The 20,788-nt window shown below is 35.3% G+C and overlaps 1 protein-coding gene across 12 annotated transcripts in view; it reads left to right on the top strand.

The window, feature by feature from the left end:
- LOC128020144 (poly(rC)-binding protein 3) overlaps positions 1 to 20,788 on the top strand; it is a 59,230-nt gene that overhangs the window by 17,299 nt on the left and 21,143 nt on the right. For 11 of the 12 annotated variants that reach the window (XR_008185295.1, XM_052606822.1, XM_052606820.1 and 8 more), the window contains exons 2-4: positions 2,452 to 2,524; positions 2,597 to 2,706; positions 3,032 to 3,172. The gene's annotated coding sequence lies outside the window, so the exon portion shown is untranslated. Of the gene's footprint in view, positions 1 to 2,451; positions 2,525 to 2,596; positions 2,707 to 3,031; positions 3,173 to 13,203; positions 13,320 to 20,788 lie in introns of those variants that run through there. The other variant, XM_052606815.1, reaches the window with a different exon arrangement.

Raw genomic sequence — 20,788 nt, 5'->3', positions numbered from 1 at the left:
AGCGTTAATGAAATTGCACACTGGCAGAAGTGAGCTGACTCTTTCCATGACAGAGTTAAGGGTCTGCACTTTCTCTAAAAGCCCTGTGGAGATCTTCCCCCTTTTAACGTCTCCATGAAAATGTCATTTGATTCTACAATTTTACAGCCAACTTGATTCATTTATTTATTAGTAAATGAAAGTAATGAAACGCTTAAACACATTTCAATAGCGCTGTTTTGTGCTGCTCTGGCTCTATTTCCTTCTGAGCGCTCACAAATATTTACTTATTTGATTAATGCATTAGGTGCTTTTACAATATTTAGCAAAGCATGGGCCCTCTTAATTTATAAGCCCCCGGCTAAATGAAAATTGAAAAAAATATCAGCTTTCCTCTCAGGCTTGATATTACGTTTTGAAGCACAATGTTAAAAGGGCTGTAATTCATTATTAATGCTCACAATATAAATAGTTTAGATCTTATTAATATTTCATTTATGGTAGAAAAAAAAAAAGATTTGAGTGACTACAATATTGGAAAACTGGTAAATATATTATAAAGACAGTTCATAGAAAACATCGCCGCCAGGAAAAGCAAATGTAAACACACATACTGTATGCCATATGTTTCTTTTGATATCAATTCTGCTTCAGTCACCGAGCATTATATTTAACAAAGGCGTCCAGCGGCCTTGTTAAGTATGTACCTGGGTGATGGTGAGGACTTTAATCTCACTGAGGTGCTTGCCATTTGATTTTGGACAGTCCTCGAGTAGGGGTCAGGTGATAATCTGTAAATCCTGTGATGCAGGACTCTTGAGAATAAAAGGAATATACGCTTTTAGAGATCATTAAACATTAGTACAGTGTGATTTATTTTTTGTTTTGAGCCCTTTATGCTGTATTTTGGTAGAATTTGATCTCGGGGACCCTCTGGAGTGGCTCCATGTCAAACAGGAGATCAGATTGTAAGCGCCTGTAGAGGAACTGATTAACTTCTGGTTTGCACAATCGCTCGCAGGCTGAAGGCCGAAATGTGTTTTATCTGCATCCGCTTGAACCCCTTAAATAAATTGGCTAAATTGGTTTTGGAGTCCAGACTTGGCAATTTTCTTCTGCCAACACATTACACGTGGAGACATCCAAATGTCCTCTTTTTTCCAGAAAGGTCATCAAACTGGAAAATGATTGACAGGAGGTTTCAGTAGTTGATTTTGCCGTTAGATGGCAGTCTTTCCTGTACCGCAGATTGTTTTTTTTTTTTTTTTTTTTTTTTTTTTTTTTTTTAGTACTGAGATGGGTCAAAGTTCAGCATTTTTGATATAGTGTTTAGGGGAAATGTTAATTGCTTTCCTTCTCAACCCTGGCTTGTCAGGCGAAATATACCTTACTTGTTATCCTGTTGTTTGCTCCTATGTTAATAAGACTATGATTAATGTAGTAACATGCTAAATTATTATAGAACGTGCCGTTACTGGTATTATACTGCAGTTTGAAGGCAGCTCATCCGATCAAAATTAAGTCTGAGCTTTCAGTTTTATAATAGATGTCATATATTTGATAAACACTAGGCTACTATGTCACGCCGAGCCAGAGAACACATTCATCACGTTCTTGTCAAACAGTGCAAAGGATAACCGTTAGAGGGAGCACTTTTCACACAGACAGACCTTCATCTGCTGATAAACGTCTCCTTGTCTTTTTAAAGGAATTTCTCATTAGAGTTGAAGACTGGATTTGGAAGTGCAGTCACTGATGTTAAAGATGTTCATAATTACAATAATATGTATAAAAAGTCTAAACTTTTCTGCAAGCTCATGTTATGCAATTTTCTACGTGAGACATAGAAAGATTATCTGGAACAATCAATATAATTTCTTTGAATGTGTTGTGATGTATGGACTTATTTCTATAAATTACAGAATTAACTTCAAGATCAGACTTTAACACTGAAACAAAATATCTAATATAATGTATAATATTAAAATTATTATAATAATAAACAATATTTATATTTGTGTACTAAGCTTAATATATCCATTTCTTCATATTTGATTTAAAACATTTCTTGTAGAAAACGAAATCTGAAATATTTCCAAATAAAGCCCCTCTTGTTTTTTTGAGTCACCCAAGGGCATGCTCAAACCAATGTAAAATTCCCATAACGTGACACTGTGAGATGATAATGCGATTTCTGTCTTTACAAACAATGTATTATATATATATATATATATATATATATATATATATATATATATATATATATATATATATATATATATATATATATATATATATATATATATATATATATATATATATATATATATCATATTTCTCAATAATATTTTACCAGAAATAATTTTAAATCTAATATGTATTGTTAAAGACACCATTGAATGGAAGTGAACTACAACATTTAGTTATTACTTAAAATAAGATGCATTATGTTTTTCCCTGTCTTTCTTCCAGAATCTTGGTTGGGAAGAGCAGAAGAAAACCTTCAAAAACAAATTAAAAAATAAACCTCCTGTACAGAGAAACGGTAAGGAGTTGCACAGGTAAAGCATCGATTTACATGGATTTGTACATGTACACCTCTTCATCTTTTTAAAAGGTGAGGTACACTGGACAGACAGAAGTCCCTCAAGTCTTTTGGAAGTGTGGCAGCACGTGGTCACATGACCTGGAAGAGAAAACCCAAGAGACTTCTGGGATCCCTCTCTGGTTAGTGACACCATTTAATAAATCTCAAAAGACTTTTTGTTTTTTTTTGGTTTAACATTCACAGAAATGTTTGACATTAAATAGAAGCCGATGTTTTTAGACTTTTTTGCGAGATGTTCCTGATTCAGTTAACCATGAGAAAAGTAAATCGGCACACATATGGCTTGTGTGATTTCACCCGTGCTCTTGAGGCAAGCCCCCTTTCTCTACACAGAGACCCTGATGTGGTGAAGGTGTAATGTATATCAGCCTCGCGTGACTGTCAAACGTGACTGAAACTGACATGACAACAGTGTGTTGTTTTGATTTGCCCTTTTGCCTTCAGAATGGGCCGGTTATCAACCTGGAAAGAAATCTAAAGGCTGATGAACTGATCCGCACAGCGACACAGCTGCGCTCTCTTCCCCTCTTCGTCTGGCCAATCTCTCCATTTATGTCCTGAGCTCCACAACTTTCTGCAACTCTGGTGAGTACCGTGCCTTTTTTCTGTAGAACCCCTTCTAATCCTTCTAATCCTGCTGAACTAATCCTTGCAGGTTCTTCTCAGGCCCACAGTCCATTTTTGACAGGGAATGCCATTATGGGAAATGGGATGACCTTTTGCGTTGGCAGTCTATTGATGAATCAGCATGCATTCGGCTGGGAGCTTTCGCTGACTGTTGTAGGCCTTGAAGCGAGTGGGTGTATTTCTGTGCTGAATTCAAAGTGCACAGCGTATGGATAGATTTTTTTCCCCATTGAATGTTATAAGCATGTTTCTGAAGCAGAGAGTCATTTGTAGTAGTATGGGAAATTATGACTGAGATATATTTAGCCGGTGTGACGTCAGACTTTTCTCGCTGACTGTGCTTGCAGTTCAGGGCCTGGTTGATTCTGACGGAGCGAATGCTATCATAATGAATATTAATGGTGAATGCGTGCGTGTTTGCATCTGTCACTATGGGTAGGTCCAGAGGTTTCCGCCGTATCCCTGTGCGTGGTGTTGTGTCACAGTTATTTCCTTCCCACCGACCTGTCTCAGACACCTCAGAGGGAACTCTCAAGGGAGTTTTTGTCCTTTGTCAGTGCCAGTAGTTTTGCCACAGTGGCAGCTTTTGCTCCAGGGCGATCAGTGTAAGGACTGCGGAATAGTGCATTTAAAATAACTTGCATGAACCTTTGAGAGTTTGTGTCACACGCCTTCTCATGTTGGTTGCGATAGGGGATGCCGACGCCGAGCTCACCCTGACAGGCTTCGCTTAGATGCTGAGAAATGATTTGGATTGGATGGGAGAGCCATTTTAACCAGCACTGACAATGAATTCAATTATATATTACATTTAACTATATTATACACATAAAAACTGGGAAATGGGTATATAAATTGTTAATGTAGGCATATTAATTAACACTATTCATTTTGTGATTCTAGAAACTTCAATAGTTATTGAGAGAAGGTTTTAATTTGTTTTTTTGTTTTTGCATTTGATTTAGTTAGATCATTCAAATAATGATTAATATTTTATAATATTAAAATTAGGAATATATTAATATGAAAGAAAATGTATTCTTTAATTCTATATTTAAGCTTCCACATCGCGTCTAGTTGGTAATTCTCATTAAATACTCATTACTGTAATACAGTAGTTTTTTTCTCTATCAAAATAAAAATAATATTGTAATTAAGCATATTTTCTCATAACATCTCATTTCTGTATTGTGACAGTGATTTTTTTATTCTTAATGGTGACAAAATATTTTTCTATGCTACTGTTTATAAGTTTTGTGGTTCGTATTCAGCATGGAAATATTTCATTGATCTAAAGTAAAGTATTTTTACAGTGTTACAAAAGATTTGTTTTTCAAATAAATGCTGTACTTCCTGTTCGCCAAACAGTCCTGAAAAAAGAAAATCATGGTTTTCTTTTAAAAATATTTAGCAGCAGATCTGTTTTCAGCATTGATAATAAGGAGTATTTCTTGAGCACCAAATCAGGATATTAGAATGACTTCTGAAGGATCAAGTGACACTAAACACTGCAGTAATTTATTTATTCATTTGTTTTGTTTTGGTGTGAAATATGAGCTTGACGTGTTCTGGACAGGTTTCATGTGAATAAACCTTCAGAACAGTATAACATGTTTCACAATATAAGCTCTCCACATGTCCATGAAATCTGTTTCTCAGTGAGTGACAACAGTAAAATGTTCTTCTTTCTCAGAGCGTCTCCTTTTTTATGAAGTTTCTCTGTTAAAATCAAGGTTGCATGGGGAAAAAATAAAAGAAACATGGCGCAAAAGACATAAAAACTGTATACGTAGGTAGGATGGATGAAGAGGCTTGTGTGTAGTTAACATGCTGGAACGCTTCCTGTCTCGGCTGCATGCCTTGGCTTTTGGGGTAATTTGGCTTAAATGATGCTCTTGTCATCTGGGCACACATTAAAGGCAAGCCCATCTGTGACTGCGGGATGAGTGAATGCAGGGCACATGCAGATTACTCTTATTAACATCTCAGTGCCACCATTATCTGCTCAGCAGGGACTGTCCCTTGACAAACAGGAGTCCCCTGTTTGTCATAGTTAATGTTTCCAGTGCAGTCAAAGCCTGATTTATGATGGACTATTTCACTCCTGTTTCAGAATAACTCCGTCTGGTGTGTTGTTTGGTCTTGACTCTAATTTATCATTCTTTATAATTCATGTATGCATAGTATGCATCTTGAGCACATTCACTTGTGTTTGTTTGTGGGAGCTTGGATGATTTTTTTCTTGCTTGCATGCAAATCTAGAGATTTGGTAACTAATTGAATTAATGTATGCAGAGCATGGCTCCAATGACCATGCAATTTATCTAAACATCATTGCAATGACTGTTTTACCAGTTACAGAATGCATTTGAATGAGCGGAGTGCAGTGACTCCTCTAGCACTTAATTTGTGTTGTGTAACTCCATTGTAAGAGTCTTTTTGTAGTCCTTTTAAATCTAAAGCATGTTATAATTGACTGTAAAAGCAATTATAATTATTGCCATTTCAGTAGCTCACTTTTTATGTCTTTTAGTGATTCATGTTTTGAACCCAGCACAGCGGGGTTGTGCATGAACATGCGCGGTCATAAAAACATCATATTACATCTTGGAGGTCAATGATTATTTCTTTACTTACAGAGCTCAGCTGTAAGGATTTCTGGTGGTTCCGATTTTGTAACATTGGAAACACTTGACACTTCAACACTTTTTTGTTTGTTAGTTTTATAGCATTTGTAAAAACTTTTTTTTTTTTTTACTATTCATGTATTTTAATTAGTGTGCATATTTATTTATATTTAGTGTGTGTATTAAATATTAAATAAATATTGAGAAATATGTATGTACAGTAAGTGTATATATAAAATACCATCTGTACCAAATGTAATATACAAAATATCATCTTTTTTTTTCTATGATTTCACTATATATATATATATATATATATATATATATATATATATATATATATATATATATATATATATATATATATATATATATATATGTATATGTATAGTATACATACATACATAATATACATTCATTCATGAATTGTAGTTTTTTTATATGCCATTATTAATGAAAAATATACAGTTCCAAATGTACAGCTGTACATTTATCAAATACAATTGTGCTGATAACTTATGATATGATGCAAAATTTATTTATAATTTACAAATAAAAATGGGATCAACAAATGTCAAAACAGATCTGGTCTGATCAGGCAAGTGACAGTCAGTCCCATCAGCTGCCTCCAATCTCTCTCACACTGACCCCAGGCCATCCGGCCATCATTATTGTCAAGCCCTGTGTTACTGTCAGATTTCCTCTCGCAATATTTCCCAAATCTTGAAATTGCTTTCCAATATGAATTCTGCTTTGTGGATTTGTTATGTGAAAAGCACCACCATGAAAACATATTGCTGCCAGTTTTTAGCTCATTGGAATTTAAAACTTGTTTGGATGTCTGCTCACAAGATCTTTAGATGTAGCCTATTGTACAGAACAATGAGCCAGCCCACTGGAACTGAAAATCAAGATGAGCCTTGTGTAATATTCTGAGGATTGTTGTAGTTCTTTCTCATACAGCGTAGACACTCGCCATCATTTTTTAATGCATATGCAATTTAATTCAGAGCTTTGAGGTCTTGTAAAGCCCTTCTGTTGTTTGTTTAGGCTCTAGATAATTTCACTAGATGGAGGAGACTGGGGACTTTTTCTTCTGTGAAATACAAAATAAGATATTTTGAAGAATATTGGTACAGTCAGAATTTTTTTTTATAAAAAATGTCACTATGGTGATACTTTTTAAAAGCAACACTTTTGTATGTTTTTTTTTTTCCTTAGAGTTTCAGCTCCCATTGACTTCCGTAGCATGGACAAAAAAAACTATAGAAGTTAAAGGGTTCCAAAACTGTTTGTTACCAACATTATAAATACCTTTTTTTTTTTTTTTTCTGTCCACAGTGAAAATCTGAATGTTGTACTATAACTAATTATGGTTTTGGTAAGACATTGTGTTAAGAAAATAAATGCACCTACGATAATAAACACAGTATGTGATGTGGATCATTTATAAGTTTAGCAAGTCTGCAACTGCACACAATGTGTACAGTGACATGAAATGGCAGGATAAATAAAGTATGTGCAATAATGGCTAATAGGAATTACCTTTCAAATATTCTTGCTGTCATGTATTCATGTATCTAAATAAAATAGTTTGGGACTAGTCATGTCCCTGAAAGCTCTGGAAGTGGGAGGTTTTAAGTATTCTGTGAAAGGAAAACCCCTTTATTTGATCATTTCAACAGCCTTACAAAACTTCTCCCACAGAACCACCAATGCCTTGAATTCTAGAATGATTGCCACTTTGATCTGGTCTTGAGCAGAAAGTATTTTGTTACTGGTCATGCTTTTCAACAGCACATGGACTGTTTGTTTCTGTTCAAGCTTGCTTTTGCAATACTTTCCTCTGCCACTAATGATTCACTTTGATGCTGATGCAGCCTGACTGATTCTAAAGGCAGGGCATTAAATGGGTGCACACACACACACACACACACACACACACACAAACACACTCATCTCATCGCTCCAGAAACCAAAGCCAGGCATTTGGCTTTGATTTTATAGACATCCTACACAAGCTTATTTATATAAGCATATTTTACAGTGTTCCCTGACACATTCAGTTATTGCATACATAAATGTGCAAACACAGCTCTATTTATTTCCAGCAGCACTGTGAGTTGACTATATTCTGTTGTTGTTGTTTTTTTTTTCTCCCTCTCTTTTGTTTTCAGATATCACCGCACAGTTTTTTGTGATTCTATTGTAACTTCAACTTCATATCTCACAATCATAAGTTTATATTAATTGTGACTTTTTCTTGTAGTTGCAACTTATCTCACAATTATGAGTTTAAACCTTGAAATTGCAGCCTTTTCTAATTTTTGCGACTATTTCTCATAATTGTGACTTAATATTCCACAATTATGAGTTTATATCTCAGAATTATTACTTATTCCTCATTAAAGTGTTTTTTCTTGTAATTGTGACTTAATGTCTCACAGTTGTGAGTTTAGTTTTCGGAATTGCAATTCTTTTAGCAGTTATGTATTTCTTGTGATTGCAATTTTAGCCTATATTTCCCAGTGTGGTTATTTCTTATCTTAAATTAGCTTATAATTACGCTATCTTTGAATACAAATATCTGCAACATTAATCTTCACATAATATCAGTAACATGCAACAGACAACCTCATTTCTAGATAAAATGATAATAACAAATTGGTAATAATACAATTTGAGTCAACAACTCAGAGTGCAGAGTTTTTTTTTTTTATCATTCTTGCCTTCTCAACAGAAAGTGTGGATGATATCTTGCTCCCCTGAGAAAAACGTCCAGACACTGATAAATGCATGCTGATTTATTTAGTCTTGTTCTACAGGCCTTTGCAAATACTTGCTGGCATTGCAGCCTCAATTTAATTGTCCTTTTTTTTGTCAGATATAGGCATTAGGCAATATAGACTGTATGTCCGACCGTCCATTATAAAAGATATCTGACTTTGGCTTGACAGTTGTTTTTCTGTATTGTGTGTTAACATTGCCAGCATAGACAGTAGGAGTCATACATGCTCTAAAGAATAGCCTGAAGTGGTTATGAGGAGAGGGGGTTTGGCAAGTGAACACTGGGAGAATTTTATTAGTGAGTCGCTGTGACATCTTCCTCTCCCACTTCAGTCCTGTGTCACTGGGTCTCGGCACCTGGCCACATGAGCTGTAGTGTTTAGCCTCTGTATTCTGGATCAGAGGGTGCATGCAGGAAAATATAGCATAGGACAGGAAGGAAGGAAAGCCCCAGAAGACTCTAAGAGGTCTCTCTGAATCACTGGAGCCTTTTGAAGGATCATGAAGCGTTGCTTTAAGGAAGGCTGAGCCATGTAGGGTGCTGCCAAGCTGACCTGAACAGGCATCTTAGTGGAGGATGGACTACATTAACATGCACCGCCTGTTTCCTTCTGATACACAATAGCTGAATATCTCAGCACCAAATTATAATTTTGCATTACACATATTATGCGATTCTGCTTTTGCATTCATATTATTCATTTGTCAAAATATTTACTCCTGCTTCTTAAATGAAAGCTTTCTAAAACGGTTTCCCCAGAAATTATTTATTTGTACTTCTGTATTCTTTTAAGAGCGCTGTAACACAAAGCAAAATCTGTCACATTCTTTTTTTCCCCCCTGTTCATTCTTAATCCTGTTTCTTGCATGTTCTTTTTAATATAGATTTTAAATTGTCATTTATTCCTGTGATGGCAAAGCTGAATTTTCAGCATCATTCTTCCAGTCTTCAGTGTCACATGATCCTTCAGAAATCATTGTTATATGCCAATTTGGTGCTTTAGAAATATTCTATCATTGATGTTGAAAACAGTTGTGTTGCTTTAATATTTATTTTAATATTCTTCAATGAACGTAAAATTAAAAACAACAGAATTTATTTAAAACAGAAATATTTTGGAAAATCATATATAAAATAAAAATACAATAAAGAAGTAAAGCCATGTAACGCAAGTATGCCTGTGTTTGCATTCATTCTCATTGCTGTTTGTCTCTGAATAAATTGCCTTTGGAGAGCAGCTTGCATTCTGTGCATTTGTTTCTATGCATCCAAAATAGATTCAGGGTTTCAATTTTGCATGTCTTTATGCTAAATTCAAAACTTTATACACAAAGGAAAAATGTTTATAGCATAGGGAAGCTGTTGTCACCTCCTCTTTGTTGTTAGATTTCAACAGTGTTAAAAAGATTCACCCAGAAGTGAAAATTTTTATAATTTCCTCACCCTCTTGTTCCAAAGATGATTGACTGACTGACTGACTTCTGTGAAACACAAAGGAAGACATTCTGAAGAATGTTTCAACTGTTCATAGTCACAAGTACTATGAAAGTCAGTGTGGTTTAAAATATGTTCTATTCAAAAACATGTTATTTTCTGTTTGGTTTTGTATTGCTTGGTTTGTGATTCTTGATCTCATGAGACAGGGCAAGAAAGGGACACATGGACAAGTTGGAAGGGAAGTTGCATAAATACATAAATGCATTTTATATTGCGTTCATATCCACATAATAGGAAAAATACCTTGAAGTATTCATAAACAAAAGGGTTTGACAAATGTCTCTCTCCAAACCTGGCTTTGAAGTTTTTGTGCTTGAGTTTAAGGAAATAATGAAAGAGTCCTTCAAAGAAATATTTTCCCCAAAAATTATGTTGTCATTAATTCACAGATGTCACTCTAAAGTACTTGCTTTGACATGCTTTTTTGTCTTACTTTCTTCAGTGGTACACACAAGTTTAACTTCTGAAAAATAACCTGCTGCTTAATAGGAAAAAACAAACATTAAAGTATCAAAAAATTCGTCTAAATGTGACAAACACACCAAAGTTAATTTTTGAAAATTAACCTCCATGGGTGGAGGGCCAGAAATATGGTGCCTGTTTAACATCATTGGTCTATTACATCTCTTTAGACACACATACACACAACATTTGTGAATGGAGACTTTTAATATCTCCAAATATTCTTTAAAATGTTACATTTTATATTCCACAGAAGAAAGTCAGTCACATACAGTTGGTTTATAACGGCTCGAACATGAGTAAATGATAAAAGAATTTAAATTTTTATTTGTTGAACTATTCTTTTAATAACAGTGACGTAGCACATACAGTCTGTACATTTATCCTTTATGCAAAGTATTATGTTTTGTACTTTACATGGCTTAACAAGGCTGTGCAACACAGTTCCACTCTGAATGTTCTGTTTGAAATTTATTGGCTATTGGTTTTAGCTGCAGGGGTGTCCCATTATTCAAAGCTCTCACTGCAACCGAATGGAGGGTCAGGCGAAATTTTCCATTACCGACTCTAGCTAGGCTTGGGTGAGAGGGGTGGCATAAAGGCTTTTAAAGCCAGTCCGCAGCGGAGTGATCGAGACCTGAGGCTACAGAATTTTCTACTTATCCTTAGCCTGTGTGTGAAGGTATGGCCAAGGGATACACTTAAACTACAGAATTCCTCCAAACCTCCAGGGCAATGAGTCTTAAGCATCCACTTCCTCTTTGAAAGGAAGAACCATTCTCACGCTGACCTCAAGATTTTTAAGATATCGGGGTAAGAACCTTTCTTTCCTCACATTATCACTAAGAACATCCTGAAGAATTCTTTTTGAGGATCTGAGTGGAAAGAGATTTTGCCTGTGTGCATAAAATAAGAGGCCGCCGCTATCATGGGTTACTGGCATAGGCATTTGCACGTTCCCTCTGTGCTCAGCGATTTATGGATTTTTTAGGTCTCTCGAAGCAAAGCACTGAGCCAATAAAGCGGCCCTTGTGTCATGCAGTCAGTAATGAGCTGCTTAATTAAACCCTGCAGGCTTGTGGCTCAATTAGGGCTTACGGACAAAGTTAAACTGATCAATCCGACAAGTGCTTCTGTAGAGCACTGTTAGACACATGGTACTTTGAAGAACAAGAGACTGATTTGATGTTTTGTACAGAATTTTCATTGTGTTTTCTATGAGACCAGGTGACCTTTAGCCTTTCAAACTCTGATTGCTGTCTCCTTCATGTTCGTCAGGGCCTATTCGCTTGCTCAATTAATCAATGTACGATGGACCCATAGATGTTCCCAAACAACTCAACTGTGCCTCCCCACCCCACCCTGCCTTTTGACCTTGCTGGGGGCATGGTTCGAGTTTACTTATAGGGCTAGTGCACATTCACGCTCCTCTTGTGCCTACTGTCTTCCATCTCTGGTCCTCACTCAACCGCTAGAACTATCCTCTCACTGGTAAGGATGTTAGATAAGCTCCACTAAGAACGTATATCTTGGGTTTATGATTTTGTTTTGCACTTTTTCTCTGGAATCACTGGAAGTTTTCTCCCTTTGTGAATGTTTGTTTGAACATTTGTCACTTTGAATTAGTGTTTCTATTGCCTTCATTGACTGGATTGAATTTATATCAGTGGGGATCGAAAGAAGCAGCCATTCGATTGGTCTCAAATTTGGACACTTTTGAGTTGAAGTCTTAGGCTGATCTTAAGCACAGCAGTACCTACATTCTCAATTGTTGGCATACTGTGCTTTACGTTTAATACCTCTGAAATTGCTTATGCTGGATTTTTAAACCTCTTTCAAAGGCATTCAAATATTTGCATTAGTAACAGTTATTTAATCATGATTCTAGGGTTTTAACCTCAATGATGCATGATTAATTTGTATTCTGCTGGTCAGATGAAGCAAATTAGCCAGGGGTTCGTAATCCAGATTGAGCCGGCAGAGCTCTCCATAATTCCTCAGTCTGCCAGATTAAAATGGCTGGTAGACAAAAGGACTGTCAGATATTGTGATGTTGATCGAAAGCCACCCCTCACCCGGCTTAAACCTCCTGGTTTTTAGGCCATGTCTGTTCTCCTGATTTTATTGTTCATGCTGTATGTCTTACAGCTCAGAAACACTGGGACAGAGTGGGGTAGAAGGGGCATAGAAGCATGTGAAGGTTGAATCTTTAATGTCACAACAGACAAATTCAGTGTAATGACAGAAATAACTGATGTAAGAGTCTACAGATGGTGACCAGGCACCCTGGGCTGGACCAGACTGCAGGAATGGGCATGTGCAGTGGTGGGTACAGCTTTGTTGACGTGTCGCCCGCTGGACGACTGGAGTCTTGGGTGCTGATTCCGCCCCCAAAACCCCTGGGGCTGCTCGCTGAGCATAGTGGGACTCCTCTAGCCTCAAAAACCTTTATCTCAGCCCAAGCATTGATAATGCTGTCGACAAACAAGGGACTTGATGCAGTAAAATTTGGATTTAGGCAATTTTTTTGTGATTTGCGCATTGTATCCATTGAGGGATCACGTGTCCAACGCCTTACCCACATGACCTCATACCAGGACCAATCAAATGGTGCCGTTCCATTGGGGTTGAGCGAGACATCGCTGGAGAAATCATTTTCCCTGTGTGGTTTTTAATTTCAGTCCTTTCCGAACATCAGTATTGGTGGCCATCAGTTACGAGCTCTGTGAAGGTAAATCTTTTTATGTTTTCAAACATTATTTTTAACATATGCTTTGATATAACATTGTGGCCTGGTGTGTTATGATTGGTCATAAGAAAGGGCATTTTCTTTGTCAGTTAACTGAACATTTTACCTTGTGATGTCTTTATTGATGATGGTCTCCCGGATTCATCCATTGGAATCATTCTTCTTGCCCAAGTCTCCGAACGCCAGGAGTTTTGGACCATATATAGTCTATACTATATATAGACCCGTTAACATTCAATTAAATAGTATTTACATCTCAAGACATATCTTGACGTTTATGTTGTTGTGGTCTAGCTTGTGATATTTTGAACTGATTTGCTTTATTTGCTGTAGGTTGTGGCATTTTGATATATTCGTATATTGTTTGTCTGTAGTATGGCGTGAAGGATTTTGACTTGTGTGTCAGTCTCAGTTGTGATTCCGACCTTGATGGCAGTTCGTAACATTAAACGCATCTCGGCCCTTTGATTAATGCTTCTAGAGAGGTACACAGTTTTTTTCGTCATCATTACTTCAATTATCGTCATGCGTTCTTTATCTGTCACAATGACATGGACGATTTTGTCTTAAGAACTGTTGCTACAGAGTCCATCCATTACTAGCGTTTCAGTAGACTTATCTATGAACAGAACAAAGAGGTTTTTTTGGTTCTGAACCTGAGATTGTTTCAACTTAAGAGTTTAGATTTGAAGGGTTATATTGCTGTGCTACCATCTTCCCTACATGTCTAATGAATTGATGGAATTTTCTCATACAAGGGTTGAATGTTGGTTGAATCGGTAACAAGTTCATGTTCACTTAAATGGTTTTGAAAGTGTCTAAATACGCAGGGTTAAATCCATACTGAGCTTTCTACAAGCATGTTGGTGATTTCAGAAATGGTTTGTACTGTGATGCCTTGAGACGACCAGAGGTGTCTCCATTTAGCATTTCCCCACTTTCGATTAGTAGGCCGTTAGCGTAGCATGTGTCGTTGGTACCGTTATCCGGGCTCTCAGATCCCTGGATCGGTTTTGCTTGATCTTGCATTGGCATTGCTGGGCAACTGAGCTCTTGATTATAATTTGGGTTGAGATCCAGGCAAGGGCGACTGATCAGGGCTGACAGTTTTTGAAGCCCCTGTCAGGCTGAGTAGGGGAGGGTGCCCCTGCAGACACGCATACTGCAACAAAAGGCTCCTCTAGAGTTGTTCACATAAGAGTGTTCATGCGCCTCCCCCATAACACAACGCCCAGCCAAAGAGACCCCAGCCCTGGTGATGCTGCATGCCCACGGGGAACACTTGTGCCAGAAAACCCAATGTTTTTTTAATTTTATTTTTTTACAGTGAAAGCCTGTATTATCACTTGGCATCAACACAGTGTGCTTGCACTCTGTGTTTAGGGAATCAATATTTGGATGACTGGCCATTTTAATCAACACGTTTCTCATGAAAGATTTTGATTGGACAAGTTACTTGATTACTTGTATCAAAAGGTGTGAGATTGCTAATTTTGTGCATGAGCAGGGAATCCAATAAAGGAAAACAAAGACTAAACATTGTGCACAGTTGGCTTGGTCTTAATTAGCTGTGTTTTTTGTTGTTTATCATAATAACGATGGAGGATATGACTATGAATATTTTTTGAAAGATAATTAAAATGGTCACTATAAAACCTTGTTTTATTTTAGCTACAGATTAGGGACACAACAAGCAACCATTATATATATAATTAAATTAAATTAAAAGTGATTTAAAATGCCGTTTTTCCTGTTACTTAACATCATTTTTATTTTCACTTTATTTTTTCACTTGACATAAAACATAGTTGCTTTGAATATAGAATTTCAAGTCTGAATTATGGGTAATTTGTTTTATGGCAAATATTGCTTGCACATTTTTTCCCTTTTGTTGAACTAAAAAAAAAAAAAATGCTAAACAGCAAAAAAAAAAAAAAAAAAAAAGAAAAAAAAAAAAGTCATCCTATTTGTGATGTTTCACCATCCTATTATCATAGAATTCCAAGCTGAAAATGCAGCTTAATTTATCTTTAAAAAAATCTATTGTGCAGTTGGAAAAAGTACAAAATACACAATTTAGTATTTGACGCTCATAAACTGAGTTGGTAGGGTTCATAAGTTCATTCTGAGTATTTTGAAAGCAACTGTTCCTGCAGTGAAATTCTCCTCATGGCACGGAATTATGAAGCAGATTTATGGCTGGTTTATGTTTGAATGGAGGATTAAGGCAGGCCAGATGACGGTAGATAGACTATATTTAGATTATATTTAGCATTTTACCCTTGGTTTTTTGCTTTGTGTTTTCGGTGTTTGTAAAATTGCAACAGTAGTAGGAATCATACTGTACATTATCTTCCAACATTATTCCCTTTCTGTGTGTCTAATGGCTGCAGATCAAATGCTCCCAGCCTGCGCTTTATTCAGAGGTTTAATTCCTCCCCACGTTTAGAGTGATGACCCATCATAAGGCCCTCATCACAGAGAGAATATCCTCTCTGAGTAGAAGCAATCATTTTACAGATCTTCAGATTGGTATTAAGAGGACCATTTGCATTTACATTTGTGAACTTTTGTGAACTCAAGAATCAACACATCAGAAGTGGGTGGTCTGTTACTTATTTACATACTGTTTCTTTTTTATTATTCAGATTGATCAGTTCATTTGCCATATGCTTATTATAGTAGAAAATATAGAATGTTGTTTAGCAACGCTAGACATCTTTAAAGACTGACTTTTTTTCTTTTTGATCTTGCTATAAATCTTGGTGGATGTGTTCTGCTGTGGGTTCATAATCCTGTTTGGAATCATATTATTCTGTTGCACTACACAAGTAACATTTAATCCTCTTGTTTTTCTTTACCCACAATTGAAAATTCTCTTTTTGATTATTGTCATTTTCATGTTCAGCTCTAATGCTGTTGATTCATCTAAAATCTCTGCATGACCCTTCCGATCGGGCACCAATGGAAGTTATGACCTTCCTTTTTTTTAATATAATATCAGCCCTGTTTTGGGGGGAAATATGAGGAATTGTTTAAATGTAATACAATATGTAGGGATGAGGTGCAGGATGTGTAGAACTTTGATTGACAGGTGTTAAAATTCAGCAAAATTGCATTATCAGATTGCTTTTACATTTGTAAAATATATTTTACATATACGTTTTTAGTAAAAAGATAATTACTAGATTTGTTCTGATATTTTATAGAAATTTACAGATCTGTTTCTTATATTTCTTTTTTGAAAATTTGAATTTGAATCAGTTTTTTTCTTGCAATTGCGAGTTTATATATCACAATTCTGACTTTATAACTCGCAACTTTGACTTTATAACTTACAAGTGCAAGTTTATATCTTACAATTCTGACTTTATAACTCACAACTTTGACTTTATAACTCACAAGTGCAAGTTTATATCTTACAATTCTGACTTTATAACTCATAACCTTGACTTTATAACTTGCAGGTGCGAGTTTATATCTTGCAATTTTGACTCTCTTTTTTTCTCACAAAAGCGAGTTCATATCTTGAAATTCTGACTTTTTTTTTTCTCAGAATTGCGAGTTATAAAGTCAGAACTGTGAGATATAAACCCGCAATTCCGAGAAAAAAGTCTGAATTGCGAGATTATAATCAGACTTTTCGGAGAAAAAAAATAACTTTAGAATTGTGAGATAAAAAGTCGCAATTACCAAAATGTTAAAATAGTTTAGACAGCGTGAAAAATTAAATTTGGCTCTTGTTTTGGCCTCTCTGCTTCCTCTGCACTATAGTGACGATTTTTCCTGTTACCTCCCTTCTTCCTGTTTGCTTTTGGTCTCTCATCCTCGTGCCCACCCGTGATTGTGATTTCAAGAGCAAGAGAAAAGACAAACTGCCTCCAGCTATAATTTGCCCTGAAATCTCGCATGAGCCGCGTCTCCAATAAACACTGTCGCCTCTTGTTAAGCTCTCGTCCTTGATACACTGACAGGACTAGTGATGTGTTTAACACGATAAATCATGGCGCTTGAACTGTCCAGGCCCCTCTGACAGCCCACACTTGTACAGGGACCTACCCCCCTCTTCCTCCCAAAGAGGACCACACTCGCTGGTCTGTGTCTTTGGGATTTAGGTTTACCTTAAAGTCAACATGAAAAGCCTTATTTGGTTCCTGGTCTTGTTGAACAATATTCCAAGAAAGAAATCACAGAATTGTCTACGTTGTTAATCAAATCTGGTCCCAACTTACTTTCTTTCACTCACTGAACATCATTTTTACTTGGAAGTATGTGTTATGTTGTTTGATAAAAAATAAAATGAGTTTTTAATGTCATTTCATGCCGTCTTATACTGGGATTTGGCCCTTGTTGGATATCAGCGTTGTTCATAGATAGACATACAGACTTCGATGTCTCTGCTCAAAGTGTTCATTTAGGAATCACTGAGTTAAAGTAAGTAGGGTGCTGTAAATGTACAATATCAGCACCCTTCAACTGCTCTTCAACGTGATTTAACAGTGGACAGTGTGTCAGCAGTTTGCATGGACTTGCTTGCATTGACTTTTTGACTCTCAGTTTTCGATTCCAAAAATGTTACTTTGCAAAAAAAGGTGTTGTTCATGAAAGATCAAATCAAAAGGTTAACAAAACGGACAACAGAACAATTTTAAATTGTAAATATTTTTTCACTAATTCTGTTTTAATGCATGTTCCTGGTCATATTGTGCACACCTAGTGCATCTTATTCTGAATTTTAAAAAAAGTTTGATGGTCTCGTTTGAAACGGCTTTCCTTTAAAGCTGACATCACACACCCTTGTTTCTTTTCAGCCCGTCTTCCAATCTAAGTCCATGTTTCAATCAAAACCATGTCAAATTGTGCACATCATTTCACTTAACTTTAATGTCAGTGGTTGATTATTTTGGTAAAAAGGATTCATTACAGTACAGCACTTGCCCATTCTCATTATCAAGAAATACAGTTATTGTGCTAAAACTTTAGCCATATATCTGTTTTTTTTTTTTTTTTTTTAGCCAGTATGAGTCAATACCTTTGAGCAATTGACAAATGGCTTGTTTATGCAGTCTTTCTGCTTCTGACGTTCAATAACTTTTTTCCATTTCACATTAATTAGAAAAACTACCTATGGTCTGAAAAAAGCATTTAGATTTATTTTCTCCTTGCAGAACTGCTTAAACTGCGGTGGTCATGTCATAGGAAGTGGGGTATTTGATTCTGGTTGTCTCATAGTGAATTGCAGCCTCGGGTTCTGTCTCTTGTTATTTTCCTTATTACAAGGTCACACAATTTTAAGCAATAAGGTTATTATTTTCTCCTATTTTAGCAGTTACAAAAACACCAGTTTTAAATGTTCCTTGAAACGTCTTTTTGTGTACACTCCATGTATCCACTTCTCATATCATCCATGTAATTTATGTCTTCATCATCCATAGATCTTGTAAGTCAACAGAATTTTTTTTTTTCTTTTTTAATTGAGGCAATAATTGGTGAGATTTTAAGTTAGGTGAAGTTGAACACAGAGATACTGGGAATAAAATAATAATAATAAAATAAAAAAATAAAAAACAGACACTGTCAGCTCTAGGTTGGTAGGTCTATAATATAATATAATATAATATAATATAATATAATATAATATAATATAATATAATATAATATAATATAATATAATATAATATAATAATTAATACAATATAATATTTATGGTTGCTTTATTTTATATTATGTGCACTTAGATTACGTACCAGTACTTACAGTGTACTTACCTAAGAAATTACTAGAAAATATTACATGGGATAGGCTAGGTTTAGTACATAGTTATTGCCCAGTTATTGCAATTTCTATAACAAGTACACAGTATGTACATGCAGAACAGGACTGTAAAATAAAATAAAGTGCTACTATATTTATTAATATTCTCAGTTAGCTTTTATTTGTATATTGTATTTCATTTTAGTTTAAATAATTTGGTTATGTGCTTTTTTATTTTGTTTTTTTTTTTGCATTATTTTGAATTCGGTCTAAGTTTAGTAAATTTACTATTTCAGCTAGTTTTCATTTTCAGTCAATTTTCATTTTCCTTTACTATTTTTAAGTTTCTCATCTAATACCAATATTTGATTTGATTTTAGCTTTATTTCATCCATTTAAGAATGTCAAATTAATAGTTAATGTGTGGTCAGAATTGTGTTTATTTAGTCTTAATATAGTCTGATCTCTTGTTTACTAAACAACATAATTTCACAGATACTGTATAACATGTATGGCTGTTGGTCATTTATATGAATTAATATGAGACAGTGTTGTGCTGCATTTGAAGCAAAGTAGAGAGAGATAGAAAAAGGAGCATTTTGGGAGCTCTGCTTGACCAAGCGTAAAGCGTGATTAATTCAATAGGTACCACAGAGGAAGGGGCCAGAAGCTCTTTAGAGGAAGGGATGACCCACTTTCTATATCCTGTGCTTCAGCAAAGACTGAGCTTATCTACCACCGGGAAGATACCAGACTTGTGATTAACATAAAATAGAATTAAAATGTGAAGTATTTCAATGGCTAATTTTTTATCTTCTCATACTTTCTTGAAAGGCATTGGAAATGTGCTCGCTCCTTGCCAAAAACACACACTCCAAAATCAATAGAAGAAGTGAGTGAAAGGACAAATGAGTGTGTTTATGCAGCCATTGCTTTTGCTCTGATGACTGCTGTAATCAGCACAAAGATGTAGCGTTCAGATGTCCACTGTATTCTGTGGGCTGCTGACCACCCGGCCATCTCTGTTTCTGTTTTTGGGTTATTTTGTGCAAGCAGTTTTGGCCCTATGGGCTTTTAGGAACTAAACACACTTTTCAATATATATATATATATATATATATATATATATATATATATATATATATATATTACTTCATTTTTGAAAAGTTGTAAATAAAGATTATTTCAGTGAGTTTTACAAGACATTTGTGGATAAAATATTATTTTATATATAAATTTGTTTGGGGATTAAAATGGGGATGATTGCCTTGCTATGACAAATTTTATAATATTCTACTGTATGTATCCTACATGCACACAATGAAATAATATTTTGTACAGATATATACAGATGATGTACAATACAAAGTTTGTCCTGGTTAAATAATGTTTCTTTTTCTTTCTTTTTTGTATTTTTGGGGTGTTTGTGCTAAAGATATATATATTTTCATATTTAATATTTTAATATGTCTTGGTAAAGAAAATAACAAAATATATATTAAAGACATTTAAAAAAATAAATAAAAATAAATAAATGTACAGTATGATGAAGGCATGGCAAAAAGTTTCCTAGACCATTTTAAATGTGACCTTCATATGACAAAAATAATATTTGTGTATTTAAATCAACCCCTGGGATGTATAGGTGCCTAAGGAAGCACTCTTTTATGTCACCTCAAAATATTCAAAAAAGCAGC

The sequence above is a fragment of the Carassius gibelio genome, chromosome A9 (assembly GCF_023724105.1).
Source record: "Carassius gibelio isolate Cgi1373 ecotype wild population from Czech Republic chromosome A9, carGib1.2-hapl.c, whole genome shotgun sequence".
In the NCBI taxonomy this organism is placed as follows: domain Eukaryota; kingdom Metazoa; phylum Chordata; class Actinopteri; order Cypriniformes; family Cyprinidae; genus Carassius; species Carassius gibelio.
This window is presented reverse-complemented; position numbering and strand designations above follow the sequence as displayed.